This window comes from Hemiscyllium ocellatum, chromosome 22 (genome assembly GCF_020745735.1).
Source record: "Hemiscyllium ocellatum isolate sHemOce1 chromosome 22, sHemOce1.pat.X.cur, whole genome shotgun sequence".
Lineage (NCBI taxonomy): Eukaryota > Metazoa > Chordata > Chondrichthyes > Orectolobiformes > Hemiscylliidae > Hemiscyllium > Hemiscyllium ocellatum.
This window is the reverse complement of record NC_083422.1, coordinates 26,739,191-26,752,257: the sequence shown is the minus strand read 5'-3', so window position 1 is coordinate 26,752,257 and position 13,067 is coordinate 26,739,191. Positions and strand designations below refer to the sequence as shown.

General features: G+C 38.5%; 1 protein-coding gene across 4 annotated transcripts in view; it reads right to left on the bottom strand.

Annotated features, from left to right (window-relative positions):
- ebf3a (EBF transcription factor 3a) overlaps window positions 1-7,456 on the bottom strand; it is a 150,107-nt gene extending 142,651 nt beyond the window's left edge. For 3 of the 4 annotated variants that reach the window (XM_060841954.1, XM_060841953.1, XM_060841952.1), the window contains exons 1-4: window positions 7,373-7,421; window positions 4,925-5,019; window positions 4,027-4,096; window positions 672-829 (exon numbers count right to left, since the gene is read on the bottom strand). The gene's annotated coding sequence lies outside the window, so the exon portion shown is untranslated. The other variant, XM_060841955.1, reaches the window with a different exon arrangement.
- Between the last annotated feature and the right edge of the window lie 5,611 nt (window positions 7,457-13,067).

Genomic DNA, 13,067 nt, shown 5'->3' with positions numbered 1-13,067 from the left:
CACAAACTGCAGGGGAGAAAGCTGCTCTGATCAATACGTGTGGCGTGAAACTTGCGGTTGAAGTTTGAATTAAAAGTTATAACAGTGTGTGGGATGCGTTCACGGGCCTCAAATCCGGTTGAGAGCTCAGTCAGTGTAGAATAATAGAAGAAGAGGATTCAAAGTGTGGAATGGGACTACTTGGGAAAAAAAATGAATGGCAATTTTTTTCCACGGAAGTGGGGATTGTGTTTAATATTTATTTAAATCGATGCCTCCTTGTGAAACAATATGCCTTCGTTACACAGCTTGGAGTTCAATGACTAAACTGCGTTCTTTCTTGTACCCATCAGGTCGTGTTATCAGTTAAGGTTAAAAGATCTGACAACGTCCACTGAATCAATATCCACATTATAAGGTACATTTATTAAAAACAATATAAGGGATGGGTTGTGCTTCAACACAGCGAGCAGAAGAGTTGAAGTTAGATGCTTTGAACACATGCGATCACTAGGAATTCCTGAAGATCCACATGTATTTCTAACTAGATTATTGTTGACTAAAACTAGTCTTTCAGAGGTATTAGCTGGTGCCCAGAGGAGGGGACCCTAGGGACGGAGGCTGCCTTGTGCTTTTTTTTACTGAAGGTAAGAGTCCAGGCTGGAGGGAGAGAATCAGGGATAGTCACTTACTCAATGGTCAGCTCTTTCTCTTCGTTCGTATTAGCACTTCCATTCTTTTTTTTGACAATTGGCACCGTACGTACGCTAATATTTTAATTAATCGGTGAAAATCGAAGTCCGAATTCTGTTATCAAGGGACACCATAACACTTGAATTTCAATACTCCGCTGAGGGTGAGAAAGAGATGTGTTAGAGCAATCTATTTTCTGGTGTTGGGGGGTTAATGACTATTGCGACAGATAAGTGAATTATCAAAGCTGTTGCTATTCCGATTTCAAAATCCATTACATTGCTGGCGTCTAATTAAATACGTAAGTATAATAAAATCATATTTTATGGCGATTGAAAGTAATAAGATTAGTCTTCAGAAGCAGTCATCACATATTAAGATGCCATATAGATCTACAGAATCCTAAAACTGTATTTTAAAATCAAAATGTGCAGGAAACATTATGCATAATAAATAAAAAAAATCTGATTTGTCGCAGTGTTATATCGATAAGGAACATCTGTATTACTAACAAGTTTATACATTTGAAGCAATATTAAATATAAGTTGCAGATAAGTAAATCTCGATGCTATTTTTAAAAATGAAATATTTGAAGCCGGTGAACAGTTTAGGCGCATTTTAATTCTGAAAATCACTGGATTAGGCGAAACTCCGTCATAGCAAATGTGTGTTAGTGTTTATCAAGTATAGCAAAGTAAACAAAATAGTTCACGTTAGCACTAAGTAGTTGACGGGAATACTTTTATTTAAATCGTTTATTTTTATATAAATTTAAGAGGGTTTTCACTTCAAATCTGTTAAACGTGTTTTGCTCCAAGTCACTTAGTGTTCTTATAGCAGATTACACGCGCCGAGGCGATTTAAATCTGATTACCAAATTATAGGGTTTAGCCAAATCCTTTTAAAGCTGATACCGTTGACTGTAAAACATAACCTGAAAAGTTCCGCAAAACCGTCACAGAGGCTACATTCGTTCTGCAGCCAAAGAGTTTTAAAACGTATTTGACAACAAAATGCAGCTGCAGCACTTTTTTTTTAAAGATATTAGGCGAAAATTAATGCAAATCTGTGTTCAGAAGCCATCTGGCCAGAATAGGGGAATCAGCTGTTCCTCACAACAGGGTTTGGGCTGAATATATTTCGCTCATTTTCTATTCTCATCTGGTCTGGGCTACGAGTGCTCCAGACGATAGCGTGGAAAATACAGCCTTTATCATCCAGCCCCAAATTTACCATTTTGACAAACTGTTTGCAACAACCCGAATTTAATGGCGGTAAAATGTGACAACTTCGTACTGACACAGCAATTTACTGCTGCCATATCTTATAGGGGAAGGGTTGCATAAAGGCAACTCAAACTTCATCGCTTCAATTTGAACTGACTTAGCGTTCAAACAAATGGGTTCCCCGTGTTTTCAGAGGCTTTTTTCCATTTTCCCGGGCACCCTTTGTGCGGAGGGGACAGAATTTTAATAGCAGTCCCTGAACCCCCCCCCAAAACAAGCTCTCCTTTTTTTTTGCTGACAGCTCCCTCCTGAATGAATGAGTGAAGCGAGGTGGTCGAACGAAACAAGTCGGCTCAGAGAGGAAACAAAAAGTGAACCCTTGCAATATTTCAATAACTCACTCCAATGGTCGCGGGGAAAGGGGAGGGGAAGGTGGCACATCAGGACAAGGAGGCGAGACAGATTTATGCGCAGTTTGTTGTCAAATATTGTTTGAATTATCTGGTTAAAATCATACTGGGAAGTCGTGGCAGTTGTACTCTGTAATACTGGGAATGATCTGGATGTATTTCCCCCCCCAACCCCCACCCCGACTTTTGGGCCAGTGTGCTATCACCGTTGTTGGACACAAAAGCAGGGAGCCACAGAAGCTTACGGGGTTGAATCCGATTTGCATGGTCCAGTCACAGACCTCCCGAAGTAACGATCCTCCTTATTATGTGAAGTGTTCCTTTTGTAAATTTACGGTGAGGGTTGAATGATACACAGAATTTGCATATAAATAGCGACATCAAGCGATTCGCGTGCCACACACCAGTGGTCTCCCAGATGTCAATCCAAAGTCAGTCAGACGGCCCTGGCCCAGCCCCGGGTCCCCAGCGCCAGCTGTCCCTGTACTCGCCATCACACCGCAGCGCACACCAGAATCACAATCGCCACCGCTTACCACCAAATCTCCAGTTTTTTTTTGCCATTTGTTTTACCTTAACCCTCCAATCCCGTTTTAACACACGCTGCTGTTGTCTGGTCACTTGGGCTGCCTTTGTTCAGTTTACCTAAAGTCTAGTGGTTTTGGATGACCCTCGGAACAAAATCAAAAACAAAATCGATGCCTTCTGAATAACCCCAAACTGAGTTAATTGCTGGTGTTTACTAGTCCCACTTAAGAGAAACAATGTACCTTTCTGACTTCGAGGGTTTGGAGGAGAGAGAGAGAGAGCTTAAACTATACAACAGCTTCGCGCGCTCATGACAATTTAGCGCATAAATCAAAGCAGTTTTCATATTACAGCAACAAATTGACCGACGCATCTAAAACTTGCAGTGAGAGATTACACAAAGGGCTCGGATCTAAACTCGCCTGGTACACTGTGAGGTGATAACGAGAAAGGAAGCGTGGCAAACTCCACTCATTTCTGCACCATGCACTGCGTATCACACTAATCGTCTATTGAGTTTCGAAATCTGGTCATGCAATTTTAATTGACCGCAATTTATTTTCCAACTTAGCAAAATAAACAAATAACTAACCCATGATTATTTATTTTTTAAAAAAATTGGGACAAGTGGAACCGTTCTAACAATTCACTTATATTAAAGGCCACATGACAAATGGTCAATTAAAAATGCTTTCCATTTTTTAGTTTGTTTGCAAAATTGATGTTTCGACAGAACTTTTCTGAAAATTACTCAGTTCATAAATGTGCCTAGATAACACAGCGACGGAGTGTGTGGGATTTCTTTGATTTTGATCATTCAAAATACTGGCTAGCTGCTACGTTGAGCATGTTTTGTGTGTGTGTGTTTTTTTTGTTCAGGAAAATCCACTTCAACGCCTTGCAGAGATTTAGCGGAAAGCATTAATCCCTGCATCCACAGTACAACCTGTAAGGTGCATATTTGGCAAATAGCGCCGCCTCGGGAGGCCCAGAGACTCGGCTTCGGGATCAAACTGAACTCCTTCAACAGCTCACCAACATCGAGACTGCTGAAAGAAGCCCGCTGATCCGCAACAAAATTCCTTGATTAACTTTCTCCCAATTTCAACCACCATCCACCCCAACCAAGAAATCTACCCACGGACCCACTGCACCGCATTCACATTCGCAAATGTTCCCCTTACATTACCTGCCGTGCGAATAGGGCTTCTCATCTCCTCAGCGCGCACTCATCAATTAATATCCAGACCGTCAACTTTCTGTTGGCAGATTGACACGAATTAACTGCATGTCTCAAAGTTTCTTTGCACATGATGTCGCTTCCATCGTGTTCACATTGCTGCTGCGGCGGCGGGATCAATACGCGCACCGCAATGGTCTGGGAACGCGTGGAATCAGGACTTGTTTACAATCTGCAACTTTACCCCTCACTTTCCCATTGCCAGGTTAAACACTTTCTAGAAACTAGATGTTGACACAGCGCAGGATAGATCGCAAGGCGTTATGGCGCTGAAGTTTGAAGACACGCAGTGCTCACAGCAGCTTTAGTCTGACAGGAAAACTACAAAGGTCCCCCAATGTACCCGGGCACCGTCTCAGGGCTCAGGGAGCTGCTCTGACACCGCTCTCTGATCTGGTACCTTCTACAAACCAAAAACACAAGAAGGTTCAACCAATCTCCAATACTGTTTTACGCGCGTCTAAATATAAAGAACATGCGGAAAATATTTCCGTGAGTCGAACGCTTAAGGTGCATGCATTTCATAACCAATCCGCTACTGTAACTTTCCTGGGGACCTGAACCTTATTCTTGAACAGGATGGTTTGAGGGAAACCTACTTTGCAAAAATCAAGCAACCGCGAGCTCCGGGAATATGTCATTCCCGGAGTCCCAACTTTTTTGTGTGTGTGTCCCCTTTCCCAGCTTCAGGACGTTTCACTGCATTGCGCGAATCCTCAAACCCCCCCGATCCCAAGAAAAAAAAAGACCAGAGGTGGAAATTGTCCGGACAAGGATCGATCGCATTCTTTAAAGTATTGTAACAGGGTTTAATGAAAAAGCACTTCGTTTTAATTAATTCTGATACCTTTTTGTAAGCGGTGGGACATTGATGTCATATTTAATATGTTGAATCCAGATGTCGTACTTAGGGTGGAACACTCACTGGCGGAGTGGGGCTGACTGCAACCCAGAGAGAAAATGGACAAAAAGTGCTGAGTGTTGCCTGTTGTTCTCCAACTGCAAAACACGGCTTTAAACCCGATTTCTTCTAAACTCACCAAATATACATATATATATTTGCAAATTTGAATCATTGAAAATTCTAATATAGCAAACAATTAACAGAATTGACTTGCATATATAATTTTTTTCAAAAATAAATCAGTGTTACCGTTTATGTTTCCACGTGATATACTTTCAAAAAGCACTCATACAAATATTCGAAGATAAAGTCATATCTAAAACGATCATCTTAACAGACTGTCCACCCTCATCGCGTGCCTCCTACTAGGGATGCAACAGCACAGTGCACAGGAGGAACTATTTCCATTAAAATTTGGTATATTTTCATACTAATAGAACTATTGATTGGAAAGCTGTTGCCAATTTACTTTTAGTAATGCCACGCTGCAATTTGCATTTATTCAACAGATCGTAATGAAGAAAGAAAGCTGGGCGGTTGTGGCTGCCGAAAGCGTAGCTGGGGGGCAATGGAAGAACATAGATTGCTTCCAGTCAATTAATATGCAGTTTGTCCTAATAAAACAAGGAGTGCAAAATAAAAGGAGGCACTTCGAGCTTCCACGTTATTAAGCTTAGTCAACGAGATTTCCAAATTTGTTCTCAGACACTTATGCTGGTCCAACTGAGACAAATTTGCGAAATTACCCCGAGATATCCCCGCATACTCGAATCTGCCAAAAAAAGGTAGTGCCCTTGAACTCTATATAAATAATTCAGCAGCTTAATTTACGTATAAGGACATGAGAATAAAGCTTAATACAATATCAGGTTCTGGGACATGTGTGCATGCAGGAGATGACAGCTATAAATCAGAACAAAACTTTGATTCAAATACACTTGCTAACAAAATTAATTTCAAGAGGTATCTGCTGTGGAAAATTATATGATAGAAACATGAATTGTAAATATATTTAATATGGGTTTGAACAGTTTTCTTGTGTTTTTGACAGGCACACATTTTCTTTTATGTAGAAGTAGTGTTCTAACACAGATGGTATCAATGGATAATGAGATGTGCTAACTTCTTTGCAATCAAAGATTGTTACGAACGTTTTTGGACACTGATCAAATAAATTGTAACCTTCGTCTTACGGTGATAGTGCGCCACCTAAAGGCATCTTGACGTATCACCAGGATAACAACTTAAAAAAGCTTTAAACTTAAACAATACCTTTCATTCTGAAAACGTCATACAAATTTCACACTTCGTTAATTTTCTAAAGGAGCGATTTTTTGGCAAAAATATAATGTTACTCAATAATTCCTTTGCAAGCAGCAGTATTGTTTCACGGTTAGACACATAAAAACAAAACGCACTCACAAATAAAACTATACTCCAAAATTTCAAAGAAGAAACAACGTAACCAAATAGCTTTACAAGTGACCATTTCCTGATTATTGATTAACAGGTCAGAACACTGTCGAATTAATAACTTAACCTCCGAAATGATTTCCAGATTAACATACCTGAGTTTTCAGATTGGTGATGTTCGATTTTTTCGGCTTTTTTTCAAAAGTAAAAACATTTATCATCAATCTGAGTCTACTGCACATTATGCGCGACCAAGGAAATTACCACCTTGAATAATCAACAATATTCCTGACACATCGACCAATTTCTTGCTGTTTTCTTTTACGGTTGATTCATGACTATTCTAATAACAGTTCAAGTATTCCACCTTGTTATTTTCATACCTATAAGAACGAGACTAGTTTCAATCTGAAAACCGAGCGACCGCATACCTTCATTTACTGAAGACACGTCTATTTCGATGGGGGAAACATACAAATAAAATCGATTTGTTGTGAACTTTTAATGGTATTTTCTTTTTGCCGTGTACCCCGCGATAAAAATAACAAAGGGATACAAAGGCACGCAAAGGATTTTTGGAGTCGAGTTTGATCTGCATGGCGTGAATGAAAATAAAAGCAACCCGAATATTGATGCGACTAAATGTTATTAAATGAAGCGCAAATTACATGGAAGTTTCGAAGAAGTTGAAAACGCTACTTGCTTTTAATTTTAATATTATGGAATTATATATAACGCACACAAATTTTAGAACGAGAAACATATAAACCCAAATGTTTCCTTCAGAGAGAATTTTCAGAACATTGTACATAGATGCATGGCGTGTTGGTAGAATATTTGCGAACTATCTGTGAGTTGTAACAAATAATAGCAAAGGGGACATTAAAATACAGAACTAAGAGAGCGTGTCTGCCTATAACCTATAAGTGAGACTGTTATGGCATGTCAAGGCAGTGTGAAATCTAGAACATCACTTACCTTTCTCTCATGGACAATTAGACACTAGACAGAATGTCCTCTAAAGTCAAAGTCGGAACTATTTACCCGTCATGTTGTGTTTATTTATGTGCTGTGAATCCTGGGCTACTTTGGTTAGTTACAGGGGCGAATGTTGTCAATTTCTGTCTCCAACTCAAATTGGGGTCGCGTGGCCAGTGCGAAACTCGCTCCGACGCAAGCGCGGTCTCTGGTGCCCGGGGAGGCGGGACATGTGGGGCATGATCGGTGCGACATGCCTTTGTCTATAAAAAAAATGTTCAGAGGAAGGTCGAGCAACTCTCAGCTTCAAACCCGAGATGAGTGGGTTTCTACACTCTTAAGTCACAGGTATTTCCAGCCCCATCCTTCAAGCCAGTACTAAAGAAAGGGAGAGAATTAAGGAATGGGGTCAGTATCCCCTAATATATAAAAATATAAAAATGTTATGTCAACTTCTCAAGTGTTGAAGGTTAAGCATTTAAAGTGTGTAAGTGTCAGAATCTGAGAGAATGTTGATTGAAACTGTGCTCCACTTCCTGGAGTAACTGTCTTTTGCCAACACTGTTGAATTCCCCTGCTAGGTGAACTATTGGAAAGCGGGTCACGGTGTGAAAGGGCACGTACCAGGTGACCCTGGAGTTCAGTTCAAATGTGGCAGCCATTCCCACAAGGGAGAGGAACAACCGGCTTCACAAAACTTCACCAACACTCACATATGTCTGTCATTCAGGAAAACACGTCGAGGCACGGAGCAAAGATTGCAACGCAGCTAAAGAGATGCAACAGATGATACTCAGACATACGCTTAACAAGTATCCACGCAAAATGTGTATCTACTTTTCTTCATCTTTGACACACCGATTCTAATAATAACATTGAGCTAATTAAACCTATTATCAGAGCACTACCACATCTATTCACTCATTTCATAATTAAAATTGTTGGACCTTTTGAGTAGCCCAAATGTCCAAGGTCAGCTTTTCTTTATTTTTATTAACTTTTGCCATAGTACAAATGACAATATTGCAAAAACAGTAAAGATTGCCGTTTAGTGTTGTTTATTTGTAAATTGTATTTTCAAAAACCAGATCTATAGATTGAACAGAAACCAAGCAATCTTTTAAAGAAAATAAACCTATGTTCAGTATGTGTAAAATGTTTTGAGAAAAATGAGAATTAAAAACAATAGTTAACAATTCAACACCAACACTAAGAGACCATAGATTTTTCACAATATAATTACAAGTAAAAGGTAGCCTTTTGAGTGAGTTACCAGACTGCCAACTAATCAAGGTGTTCAGATGATGTTATAAACCATTAAGGGGAAAGTTCAAGTAGATCATAAACATAATCTGAACTTTGAGACACAGCAATATTCTTTAACTCGCAATTTGGTACATGTTATGTTTCTAGATCATTATGCCACTCATGACTAATTAGAAAGCTGATTTTATGATGTCAGAAGACATTCAACAGTCTGAGAGGCCTGGGACATTCATTCTCCACCAGTGTATGTTCGTTTCCATGGGAACATAGACCCTGCATTCAGTGATGGAATTCAGCACACAAGAACATTTTAAACAAGCACTATTTGCTTTCTACTGAAGTCACACAATGCCACTATTTCATTCTTAATGAGAAATGTTCATATGATATTTTTTCATTTTCTGTTTCATATTTTTCTGTCTTTAAATGATTTCTGCAAAAGAAGTACTACATTTTGGCACAATAAGGTATTCAGAAACTTTTTTTGACTATATTGCTGTAAATCTGCTTGATTAAGATGTCAAAGTTCCAAAATATAGAAACTGACCTAATGATTTATTTTCTTAAATTGAACATATTTATAACAACAGAGATAATGCAGGTTAAATACCTCTAATGTTATTTGTAGATTTTCAGGGTACTTCTGCTTCATCTGAGGCAGATCAGTGTTTCCATGGACTGGTGTGTGATGTTTGCAAATTGATGTTATGATTCATATCCACTATTGTAGCTTTATCAGAAAAAATGTTTTTTTTATTACAGAGAAATGTGAAACATTGTGAATGTTGTGAGACTTTTGAAAATAATTATTGCAAAGAAATATGATTGACTAAAGTGAACATTAGTACATGGTAGCAAATAGTAATAATAAATTCATGTTCCAACATGTAAGTTTTATTAAATCAAAGCTTTCTAAACCAGATTTTTGAAACACTATGTTGAAATTTTCAGTATACTTAAATAATGTTTTTGAAGTTGCTGATATAGTTTGAAAAATTCTAAAATGTGTATTTCAAGAAAGATAAAAAGCAATTGAAACATTTAAAAGCAATCTAAATATCTGAAAGAACAATGTAGCCTTATTGATATTTTACTGATACTAATTCTCTGTACTGTCCATTAAATTTCCTATTTTTAGTCATATTTTGCTTTGTTAGATATATAAATTAATTCAGCCTTTTCCATCGACAATGAAGACTGTGTAACAGTTATTTCTTAACTCATTTTTCTATAACAAAAATACAAATGGATGTGCATCTCTGAAGACTGTAGTTAATTTTAATGTTAAAAATATTTATTATCATACAACATTTTATAATTTAATGAATAAACTAAATTAATTTTATAATATTGATTTTAGTCCAGTAATAAAGCATCCCTTGGAAGATCGTAATAATGGTTTTAGTCAAAATGTTTAATCTAATAGTGCATTTTTATATGAAGGCTAAGTATGTTAATAAAGTTGTATCTAGTGTTTATAAGCTATTTGTTGTATTTGGTTACCCTAATCGGAATCTTCTTTTGGAAATTTGTGAACATAAATCAGTTATACCAACAACAATCATTTTATTAGTATTCACAGAAAGTACAATGTTACTACTAATAAATAATTTCTGTCTTAAACTTAATGAAACATTCTAAATTATATAATATTCACTGGTATAATGAATTCTGGGATGGTGGCACAATGGTAATGTCACTGGACTACTAATCCAGAACCCCAGGCTAATGCTGTGGGCAGTGAATCAAATACCACCATCGTAGGTGATGAAATTTGACTGTCAAGAAAAATTAATCTGGAATGAAAAGCTTAGTAGAATGGTGTCCATTGGTGATTGCCATACAGGAAAGATCCATTCGGTTCACTAATGTCCTTCAAGGAAGAAAATTTGCCATCATTACCTAGTCTGGCCTCCATGTGACTCCAAACCCATAACAGCATAGTTGACTCAAAACTGACCTTTCAGCAAATGGGATGGATGACTACAACCCATGAATTATTAAAAAAAAGAACATGGCCTGGATTTTCTGATTGTCCAACAGCCACTGTTCCAGTGAGGATGGGAATTGTACACCTTGCAGAATGCCTGTTGTAGAAGACTCCAAAAAAAATTACCCGGGAAACTGAACATTCCACTGGGCAATTCCTCTGCACTCGGAGCCTTCTGAAAGTTTCCACTTACATCAAAGAATTTTGAGGATTCTTATGAATTTAAGTAAAATAGTTACGGATGAAAAATTGGATTATTAAATGCATAGAATAACTCCTGAGTAACTATTTAACTGACCTCACATGCGGTAAAAACAGATGCTGGAAACCAGATTCTGGATCAGTGGTGCTGGAAGAGCACAGCAGTTCAGGTAGCATCCAACGAGCAGCGAAATCGACGTTTCGGGCAAAAGCCCTTCACATGCTCCCAACCACATCTCCACCAGACCACTTAGACACACAGATGCTGTCTCAGAACCACCTTTTACACTCCATACTCTATCCCCTTTCCCTGGCTACTGGACAAGCTTCCCCACTTGCCCCACTGCTCGACCTGACCACTTCCTTCCACCCCCACTGCCTGTCCTAACAGTCCCAGTATCAGTCCCTACTAGGCCAATTTTTCCCAACCAACCTAATCCACTATAGCACTGTCTCACATACCTGTCTCCCTATTCACCTTGCACCCTAGCATCACACGCCCATCAGACTCTGCATCTTACACACATGGTACCCTACCCCTACGCAGCCAAAGCTCTTTCCAGTTGGTACGTTATTAGCTAGATACATGGTACCACGTCCACCTAGAACCATACTTACTTGGCACCTTACTCCATACTCCACTGGCATCTGCCATTTTACCCTTTATGCACCCAACATTCTAACATTACACTTATCTCATGTGCTTTCTGTTTCTCAGCCTCTGTCAAAGTAGCTGCCTGGTTCTTTCAATTTCAGAATATGGCAGCTGAATGCTGTAAAAAGTGGCTATGATTTACTCAGCCAGACAGTTCTGCATTCTGAAGAAGCAGAAGCACCACATTTCTGAAGGAACCCTTAGTGGAATCTCCTCACAAAAATGTGGAGCTGTATCCTTTTGTAAAAAGGAAGAGGCAGAGTGTCAGTTTGTGTAACTCTCAGTGATTTCTAGTTTGGTATTTGGTGCAACTTCCAGGTGAGAGTAAGACAATTTGGCTGCATGCCTGCCTTCACGTTAACTTTGTGGCAATGTTTCATGATTAATCAGGGACCAATAACTGATGAGGACAATTCATAGTTGCAAAGAACATTGCTGGACCAAGAAAAGAAATTTGCATATGATTATTTACATCCATGCGCAGAGCTCCACTTCCCAACTGGTAAGTTCTCAATGTTTTAAGAGCAAAGTTAGCAGCATGCACCTATTAAAATTGGATCAATGAACCATTGTTTGAATCTTTTGTGACACTCATTGCAGTTAAACATAACCTGGCATCAAGTTTCACCGTCTGTTTTTGTTTCTTTTCTACTGTCTCTACAACTGTTCTTTTTTAAAAAATGTTTTCCCCTTTCTTTATTATCTATTATACCACATATACTTTCAAGTCGCAGGTTGTTTAACACATTGACTTCCTTTCTGTGACCTGGATATCTTCCACTTTGCCCTCTATCTTCTCCATCTAAAATATGTGCTTTTTCAAGAAATTTGTTTGTTGCTTGAAACCAATGCGAAATGTGCCTTGTAACTGGACCAAAGCCTAAATACATTGTTCTGAGGATTGCTTGGAATTGCACAATAAGATTCTCTGCATAAACCTGAAGAGGAACCTTGGAAATATGTTTGCCTTTGATGCACTCAGTTTCAGGGCAAGGGTGTGATGTTAGAGAAGCTAACAACTTACATTATTGTTGTGAACTCAAGAGTAATAACTGTATACCTGGGAAACCTAAGTAGGCGTGAGCAGCACACCCTGCAACTAATTGGTTACCGATTTCGTGAAACAGTTGTTAGGATCTTTATTAACCTTTTCAAGTGGATGAACTGTTGTGCAGGTTGCACCCTGGACATTTGAAATTCAATGACTTCTAGTTTGGTAACTGGTGCAACTTCCTGGCAAGATTGGACAGTAATTGTACTCCCAAACTAATTTTACACCACTTCTCAAAAGCAAAATATGTTCAATTTCTCGTCTTTATCTCTTGGTCTTCAATCCAAGGAGAGTTACATCCAAAACAAAAAAATGGCCATTCTTTTAAGTTTTGCAAATGTTGTCTGATCTATTGTGTAGTTCCAACATTTTTGGAGATTAATTTCAGATTTCTGATATTTACAGTTTTTTCCTTTTTATTATTCCCTGGCTGGCATGTTTCTCACTACAAAATGGAAACAGCTTTGCATAACCATCAAATAAAACACAATGTTAATTTTAATATTAAACAGGAACATATGTTTCACCCATT